This window comes from Antedon bifida, chromosome 3 (assembly GCF_963402885.1).
Source record: "Antedon bifida chromosome 3, ecAntBifi1.1, whole genome shotgun sequence".
Taxonomy (NCBI): domain Eukaryota; kingdom Metazoa; phylum Echinodermata; class Crinoidea; order Comatulida; family Antedonidae; genus Antedon; species Antedon bifida.
Genome location: NC_136228.1, coordinates 16,031,107 through 16,041,386, shown reverse-complemented (window position 1 = coordinate 16,041,386; position 10,280 = coordinate 16,031,107).

The following is a 10,280-nucleotide window of genomic DNA, read 5'->3' as shown; positions in this document are numbered from 1 at the left end:
AATGTAACCGGAAATGCTATTTTCTTTACAAGTGACCCTTGACCTTGAATCGCACTGTATCTAAAAAACGGCTGGTCATGGAAATTTAAAAATGGTCTCAAATTGCTCAGACCATACATATTTATATTTATTGTAATGTAATATTTTGTGAGAAAATGACCGGAAGTAAAGTTATTCACCATTGACAGAGGATAGCTTTACATTACAAGGATGGATAAATATTGGTTTATATTTTTTATTTTACTAACAACATTGAATTGAGCCAGAATTAATTATGTTAACCTGTTGAAAATGGAAACATAAGCACCACTAACCTATCAGTAACATGTCAACAAAAACAACAAACTTTTCTGTATTTTTGTTGAACAGAATTAACAAAGCAATTAACTTCAGATTCACAGAGTACTGTTAATGAGGAATCTCAAACACAAATGAAGAAAGTGATTGAAGAACAGGAAAGAAAACTTGACGCAGAGAGTGGTGAGTTAAGCATCACAAATTAATTCACTTTGTATTTTATTTCATCACCACACAAGTCAAGTCAGTTACAAAATTGAACAATAGAAAATGATGAATAGACATTTATTTAAACATATATAACTCAATCAAAAATGTTCTAAAGCTGTTCTTTAATATACTGTTCAATACATAATGTATACATTACTATATCCTTTATATTTGTCTTTATAACAGAGGTGACAAAGGAATTACCATCAGATTCACCAGGGACTGTTAATGAGGAATCTCGTACACAATTGGAACAGGAAATTAAACCTAAACCAGAAACTGGTGAGTTAAGTCTCATAGAATAATTTGTATATTATTATATGGTTAATTTGGCCTTAAGCTGGCCTTTAATATGCTGTTCAACGTATACTAACAATAACTGTCTTTTCTGAATGTTTTTATTGCCCAGAAGTGACAAATGATGAATTTCAAACACAAGTAGTGGAACAGGAAACTAAACCTGAACCAGAGAGTGGTGAGTATCATAAAATATTAGTTGTATTCTGGTTAAAATAAAATAACTTAAAATGTGATTTTATAGTAAAATTGATAAGGTAAATAACTTATTTAACTAATCTTTAAAAGACCATGTCTTTTATTATTAGTCAAGAATAAAAGCTGATACACTAAACAATATCTGCATAAATACTGTCGTGATATTTATATATAAGTTGCTGTGACACTTACAGGTCACCGTACTTTGATCACTCAAACAAAACATATTCATTTAATGGTCAGCATCAACAAACTTAAAAATAAGAGATAGTTCTCAATCCAATGTAAATAGAACAGTTTATATTTCATCAAAGAACATATTGTTAATCTTATTTTGATATGCTTACTCTATAAATTGAACAACAGATTATTGGCAAATTTCTTTTGCTGTTGGTTGGGTTTGGAAATAAAAAAAAAAAAAAAATTATGATTGGTCAAAGCTCTCTGTGAAGCTGTCAACATCTTTGAAAAATAGGCTTCTGGGCTCAACTAAGTATTTGCTGTCCCCTCTATCTGGGAAAATTGGCCGTTGGTAGAGAAAAAATTGGGTAACAGTAACAGGTTACTACCGTGAGTATTAACCAATCACAAACGGTCTTTCATCACATCTAGGGAGGACTAATAACAAATGAGGGCGCTATGTATGCATAGTTTAAATACTTTAGTTGATTAATTTCTTAAAGCAAATTGCGTGGCGCAACGAATGAAACGTTGTCTTGTAATGGTGTGACAAATCATCGCGAGTTCAAGTCCCAGTAGATGACTTTTGTTTATTTATCGCCAAACGCGAGTGTTGCCACACAAAAATTACACAGTCAATATCATCGTACTCGAGAATTTGCTGGATTTTATATGTTTAATGACAGGGACATGATAATTACGCGAAAATTACTCAGTCAATATCATCGTACTCGAGGATATATACGATTTACGATCCTCGCAGCGGTAGTCATGTGATGCAGTTTCAACCAATCACGTTCACGTATTTACATAGGCTATGTAATATAAATATATACATGAATAAATCAGTGAAAAAATCAACTCTCTCTCTCTAGTTTTTTAAATATGGTAACCCTGTAGATTCACTCTAATTTGCATATTTAAGCTGATCATCTCATCTGAATGAGTGAATGAGGTGTGATGTTCAAAATCTCATCATATGTGACAAGTTCTGTTTGCAATTAGTTTCAATAAAATGCTAGATTGCCTAGCTTATATTCAAAGTCTGATTTTCTGATTTTATTAGTCTTCATATTTTCATTCTGCAGATCAAATAGAGTTAATTGTGAGCTCTAAAGGCAAAACTCTCCATCTTAAAGATGAAGACATAAAGTTGGAGATACAACCTGGAGCAATTGAAGAAGGAAAGACAGTTAAAATATCGCTAGAACATTGTTTTGAGGAAACAGACATGCCTGTACTTCATCCTCATGAAACCATTATATCACCTATTGTTAAATGTGGACCAGAAGGCACCACTTTCAACAAGCCCTGTTTACTGTCATTTCCACATGATGCTGTAAGTGAAAAGAATTGGGAATTCACTCTACTTGTTAAAGATCGCATTCAAAATGAATGGAAACAAATAGCATTGAAAAGTGATGAAAAGGACATACAGTTTACTTTAAACAATGGTCGATGTTGTATAAGTTTAAATCATTTCTGTTGGTATGTACTAAAGGGTTACCTAATAAACCTCTTTTGTGGTAAGAAAAATATGGTATTAAGAGTTTTTGGAAAGATGCTTGGAAATTATGAATATCAACTTCTAACAAGACTTTGTAAGCCGTCAGATGAAAAGGTAATTACTATAATTAATTAAAAATTATAGTTTAATTATGTACTATAGTTCTATTATTTTACTTACATTAAATTTCTGAAATTATACAGGTGTAATAATAAGTTGATTTGTCATAATTTCTTCTGAAAGGGGAAGGTTGCTTTTACTTTTCGTGGAGTCACACCATGGCTAGATTGTTGTAACTTTATGGTTTACCTGCTACGGATTTTCTGGCATTTTATATTTTCTGTTAAAGTGCATTATTTTTCTATGTACACAAATAACATATTAAATATATATGTATTTCAGATGATAAAAGAAGCGCACAAAGAAATTGGTGAGCAGCCTTTAATAGCACCTGTAGATATACTTTCCATGTATAAGGACATGAAAATTACTGTAACAGAACAGAAATGGGAAGTTCAGAAGGAAGAAGAAGTAAGTAATATTTGTTCGTTATATATGTATTATAAAAATGACAGGCGCAATATCACAGTATTTTTAATAGTTTGGCATTGTAAAGATCAGAACTAGATAAATAGAATAACACAAATCTCTATTACTATCTAATTGAGTGAACTATGCCATGATACTACTTTGCTTCTTGATTATTGCATTTTGGAAGATGCATAGTTGTAGTGTATAGCCTTTTTTTTTTAGTATGACTTTTTTATTCTAGACTGTCAAGGCTGAATGCCTATGGTATACAAGACCTTTAAAAACATTTCTTTTACGAAGAGGTAATCCATCAGTAAAGGTCCTAAAAGTAAAAGTATCACTTTCACAAGAGTCAAATGATATTGATCCAGTGGAAGTGAATTGTAAGTATTTAAAATGCTAACAGTAATATAATTTAATTAACAATTCATGTCTACTTTTATGATGAAACAAAAAAAAAACCACAATAGTTTATAAAGTACATTAGGGAGGTTTCGCAACCTTACGAATACGATAACAAAAACGGTTACGTCACACATTTGTGAAACTTTTGAGCTGATCCCCATTTCATATTCGTAAAGCGTATTCGTGTTGACAAATATCACCAGTCATATTCGTAACTACAAAACGAGTATAGTTTTTGATCTATTTTGCACATTTTGCATTTGAATCAGGAATGATTCATGATTATAATATAATTATAGATTTATTGAAAGTAATTTACTAAAGTAATTTACTAAAATGCCAGGTCAATTTTGATAAATAGCAGTTTTTAAAGTCCTCACTCGCTTTGATGTTACGCTAGGCCTAGGCAGCCAAGCGCTCAAATTTACCAGTCATATTTTGGACGGCGCCCTCAATATTTCGTTGCCATGCGAAACAGATTTTTACTGGCTTACGAAAACGAATACGTGTGCGTGACGTATCCGTTTTCGTTATCGTATTCGTAAGATTGCGAAACCTCTCTATTGTTGCCTTGATGATAACAGTTCATCCTACCATACAAAATCTGGAATTTGTATAGCATCCATTGAATGAATTATTGTATATTTTATTTGTTGCAGGTGTTGTTGAAACAGAAAGTTCAAATCAAGGTATGTTATGTTTGGTTATAATGGAGTAAAGTCGATATTAACGCCCATATTCTTAAACCAAACTTTAGTTTGTTCGAAGTTCAACTTGAAAAAGTCCTAGTTTGAGTTATTATATACATGAAACATAATTTTAAACGTTAATTATTACAACAAGACCAGTATTAATTTAACAGTGAAGTACTTTTGATTAACAACAAACAAAATCTTCAAAATATGTGTAGGAACCATGGCGGTACGGTAACTTTCATATTCTCTAGGCCTCCAACAAAGTGATGATGATCGCGACGAACCACATACTTCATAGCGTGACCAGAAAGCGCTAGGCCCCCTAAACATTCCATTGTGTGGTAAATTTACGCATTTCCATTGTTGCTATGACATGACGTAGTTCAAGTCGGACTTGCCGCGAAGAAAAGAATGTAATTTGTATACGGTTTTAAAGACCCATTCCCTACAATTTGTGACGTTTTGTAAAAATAATGCAAATACAGTATATTACTTATATGTATAAAAACATTAAACCAGGTCATTCCTTGTCCTAAATTTTATAGTAAATTATGATAAAAAGAGAGAAACAATGCTCGCGGTGAATGTCCTCTCGTTGGCCGTCTTTTTGGCCTAGCCTAGTTAGGCTTAGTTTTGTAGACCTAGCTGGTAAACATCAGTAACGTACGAACATCGTGCGCGAGCTATAGGCCTAACCTGACGTTATATAGTTGCTGCATTAATTATCTTTCAGTTTTTGACAGACTCCGTTGATACAAATTTGGGGAAACCCAGTATTTTCGCTGAAAAGTTCTTCTATTTTAATTTGTTTTGGCCTCATGATCGGTCGAAAAGTGGGTGAACTACAGAAGAAAAACAAATATATCAATCCGCACGCAATGCATGTTGGGATTTATAGCGGGCCGGTAAAATTATTAGAATCACGTTATTTTTCACATTTTAACCATTTAAAGACGAAAAAAGTTATCTCAATATGACCATATAGTATTTATTTTTACATTAATGTAGTATGTGACCTTAAATTAGATCTAAAAAACGTAGGGAATGGGTCTTTGAATAAACATTATTTGCATTATTATAACATATACCAATGGATATCGAATTTAGCTAATATAAAAATAGATATTATTTCATTCCTCAATATCTTGGCAATAACTGTTACATTTTTTATAAACCTCGTTTGAAAACCATTTAGTCGGCGATTTAGCCTGCCCCCCTCGAGGACTAAAAAAATCGATCAATATCCGTCTAGTCAAGGTTGGCCTGATTTAGTCGAAGTTATGTATATGAATTAAAATGACGTCATTTTAGCTCGAACTACAACTAAAGTCCGGTTTAAGAATATGGGCATAAGTAAATGTACTCATTTCTTCATAAAGAACTCACTGTCAACATATTCAACAGCACAGACAACTGTAAAAAGGTATTGTGTACTATAAATATTTTTCTAATTTGAAAATATACATCTCATTTTGATCCTTTTTAGGCTGTAGTGATGAGGACCAAAATGAAGGCACATCATCCAGTCACCAATCTCAACCAAGAGAAGGTAAGTTACTAGTAGATAAAGATTATGATACGAAAAGAGTTTTTCAACATTACAACTTTACTTCCTTTATGGAAACACATGGTATATACCCCTACCCTGACTTTACTAGTGTTTATTTGCACTCTATGAAAACCTTTAAACAATATAATCATATATTATATTCATGATGATGATATGATACTGACAAATAAATTGATGTTTAAATGATGATTTTCTGAGATTATATTATTATGTAATAAAAAGAATAATACTAATTATTAACATAAGATAACAAAATAATGTGAATGGTATTTAGTTTTACTGTTGTTTCTAAAGCTGATCATAATGTTATGCATGTAGAACATTATTTTTTTTTAAAACAAGCGAGACAAGGTAGTTAATTCTCCACAATTTATTTTAACATTTTATCAGGTGATTATTTGATCACACCTGTGGTCAAAAACGTTTGTGATCACATTTTAAAATAAACTACATTGTGTACTTTTTTTGGATATTACATATTTTCCTATGCAGCATCATCATTTATATATTATTTCATAATATTGGAACTTTTCTTCAACCAAATAGATTTCTCAGAGGATGATTTTCGACACTTGATTGCCGACTTTGCAAAATGGTTTGATCAACGTGAACTCCGTAACAGGCTACAAGTTCTATTTATAGAAATAATAGACATTGAAAAGTTGAAAAGGGTTACCAGTACAATTGATTTGTTAACCTTTTTATCTGCCAATGGGCGATTAAGTCAAACAGATCTTACTGTCCTGTATGATGCAATCAAGAAAACTGAACAATTTGGCTTTGAGTCATCTGTCACTAAAAAGCTTCCCACTTTCAAGAATATCAAGAAACGTAAGGTAGCATCATTTTCACGACGGACAATAAAGATTTTTAATATGGGAAAAAGTCTTAGTGACTCAGATATAAAAAATCTTGATGTACAACACAACTTCCCTGTCCTTAGGAAGTATGCAGACAGCTGGAGTTTAATTTTGGATCTGGAATCACGAGGGTTGCTGAGTAAAGATTAAATTGAATCCATTGAGAAGTTGTTAAAAAGATGAGTAAAAGTAGAGGTGATGTTGCAGTGGTTTATAGTTCAACATTAGTGCAATTGATATAACAATGCAAATAAACAATGGACTGCAATAACAAAAAGAAATAATGGAAATAATAATTATTTAGGGAACACTTTGACAACTTTACACACTTCACATGGCCTATTGCAGCTAATGAGATTTAAAGCCATTCATGTTTACTGTTTTTATTTAGGGAACACTTTGACTACTTTACACACTTCACATGACCTATTGCAGCTAATGAGATTTAAAGTCATTCATGTTTACTGTTTTTATTTAGGGAACACTTTGACAACTTTACAGCTAATGAGATTTAAAGCCATTCATGTTTACTGTTTTTATTTAGGGAACACTTTGACTACTTTACACACTTTACATGGCCTATTGCAGCTAATGAGATTTAAAGCCATTCATGTTTACTGTTTTTATTTAGGGAACACTTTGACTACTTTACACACTTCACATGACCTATTGCAGCTAATGAGATTTAAAGCCATTCATGTTTACTGTTTTTATTTAGGGAACACTTTGACAACTTTACACACTTCACATGACCTATTTCAGCTAATGAGATTTAAAGCCATTCATGTTTACTGTTTTTATTTAGGGAACACTTGGACTGCTTTACACACTTCACATGGCCTATTGCAGCTAATGAGATTTAAAGCTATTCATGTTTACTGTTTTTATTTAGGGAACACTTTGACTACTTTACACACTTCACATGACCTATTGCAGCTAATGAGATTTAAAGCCATTCATGTTTACTGTTTTTATTTAGGGAACACTTTGACAACTTTACACACTTCACATGGCCTATTGCAGCTAATGAGATTTAAAGTCATTCATGTTTACTGTTTTTATTTAGGGAACACTTTGACAACTTTACACACTTCACATGGCCTATTGCAGCTAATGAGATTTAAAGCCATTCATGTTTACTGTTTTTATTTAGGGAACACTTTGACTGCTTTACACACTTCACATGGCTTATTGCAGCTAATGAGATTTAAAGCCATTCATGTTTACTGTTTTTATTTAGGGAACACTTTGACAACTTTACACACTTCACATGGCCTATTGCAGCTAATGAGATTTAAAGCCATTCATGTTTACTGTTTTTATTTAGGGAACACTTTGACAACTTTACACACTTCACATGACCTATTGCAGCTAATGAGATTTAAAGCCATTCATGTTTACTGTTTTTATTTAGGGAACACTTTGACTACTTTACACACTTCACATGACCTATTGCAGCTAATGAGATTTAAAGCCATTCATGTTTACTTTTTTTATTTAGGGAACACTTTGACTACTTTACACACTTCACATGGCCTATTGCAGCTAATGAAATTTAAAGCTATTCAGTTACTGGTTTTTTTTTGTGGAAATGTTTAATCACTAAAAACTTTCCGAATTGAGCTGTCTTTAACGATATAACTGTAATATTATTATATATAATATTATTCTAATACCGCAATGCAAGATTGTTCACTATTGTCTATCTTGAATGAGCAGCCGTTTCTTTAGCAATAATGTATATGCATCGTACCTCAGTGTATGTATTGTAAAATCACAATGCAGGTAGTACACTTATAGTTAAATGAGCAGCCATTATTTGTCAATGTAGTGTGAGCGTGTCATACCTCAGTGTATGTATTGTAATACCACAATGCAGGTTGTACACTAATAGTTGAATGAGCAGCCGTTATTTGTCAATGTAATGTTAGCGTGTCATACCTTAGTGTATGTATGTAATACCACAATGCAGGTTGTACACTAATAGTTGAATGAGCAGCCGTTATTTGTTAATGTAATGTTAGCGTGTCATATCTCAGTGTATGTATTATAATACCACAATGCAGGTTGTACGCTATAGTTGAATGAGCAGCCGTTTATTTGTCAATGTAATGTTAGCATGTCGTACCTCAGTGTATGCATTGTAATACCACAATGCAGGTAGTACACTAATAGTTGAATGAGCAGCCATTATTTGTCAATGTAATGTTAGCGTGTCATACCTTAGTGTATGTATTGTAATACGACAATGCAGGTTGTACACTAATAGTTGAATGAGCAGCCGTTATTTGTCAATGTAATGTTAGCGTGTCATACCTTAGAGTATGTATTGTAATACCACAATGCAGGTTGTACACTAATAGTTGAATGAGCAGCCGTTATTTGTCAATGTAATGTTAGCGTGTCATACCTCAGTGTATGTATTGTAATACCACAATGCAGGTAGTACACTTATAGTTGAATGAGCAGCCGTTATTTGTCAATGTAATGTTAGCATGTCATACCTCAGTGTATGTATTGTAATACCACAATGCAGGTAGTACACTAATAGTTGAATGAGCAGCCGTTTATTTGTTAATGTAATGTTAGCGTGTCATACTTCAGTGTATGTATTGTAGTACCACAATGCAGGTAGTACACTAATAGTTGAATGAACAGCTGTTATTTGTTAATGTAATGTTAGCGTGTCATACCTCAGTGTATGTATTGTAATATCACAATGCAGGTAGTACACTAATAGTTAAATGAGCAGCCGTTATTTGTTAATGTAATGTTAGCGTGTCATATCTCAGTGTATGTATTGTAATACCACAATGCAGGTAGTACACTAATAGTTGAATGAGCAGCCGTTTATTTGTCAATGTAATGTTAGCATGTCATACCTCAGTGTATGTATTGTAATACCACAATGCAGGTTGTACACTTATAGTTGAATGAGCAGCCGTTTATTTGTTAATGTAATGTTATCGTGTCATACCTCAGTGTATGTATTGTAATATCACAATGCAGGTAGTACACTAATAGTTGAATGAGCAGCCGTTTATTTGTCAATGTAGTGTGAGCGTGTCATACCTCATTGTTTGTACAGATACAGTATTATATTATACATATTTTATGCAACCGTAAGATTAAAGCTTTGGTTTTTTTTTATTGGTTTCCATTTTATATTAATTTAGTATTTGTTTGTTTAAATGAATTTGAATAACATTAGCTATGTATGTGTTTAATTGCCCTTAACATTTTTGGGAAATTGTTTTTTAATGCAAACAAACTACCGGCATAAAAACGATAATGCAATTAAGAATTCATTTTATGTTTACAACTTCAAAATTTAACTTTATTCTTGTTATGAGATTTCAATTTAGCATAAATGACCCACCCTTTTATTTATTTGTTGACCTTTCACCTTTGAATCAGTGACACAAAAAGTGTTGCAGTCAAGTTTAAAAACAAACAGAAAATATGAAATTAATAATAAAAAAGGGAAAATAAATGGGAAGTACACATAAGTAAAAAATGTTAAAATTAAA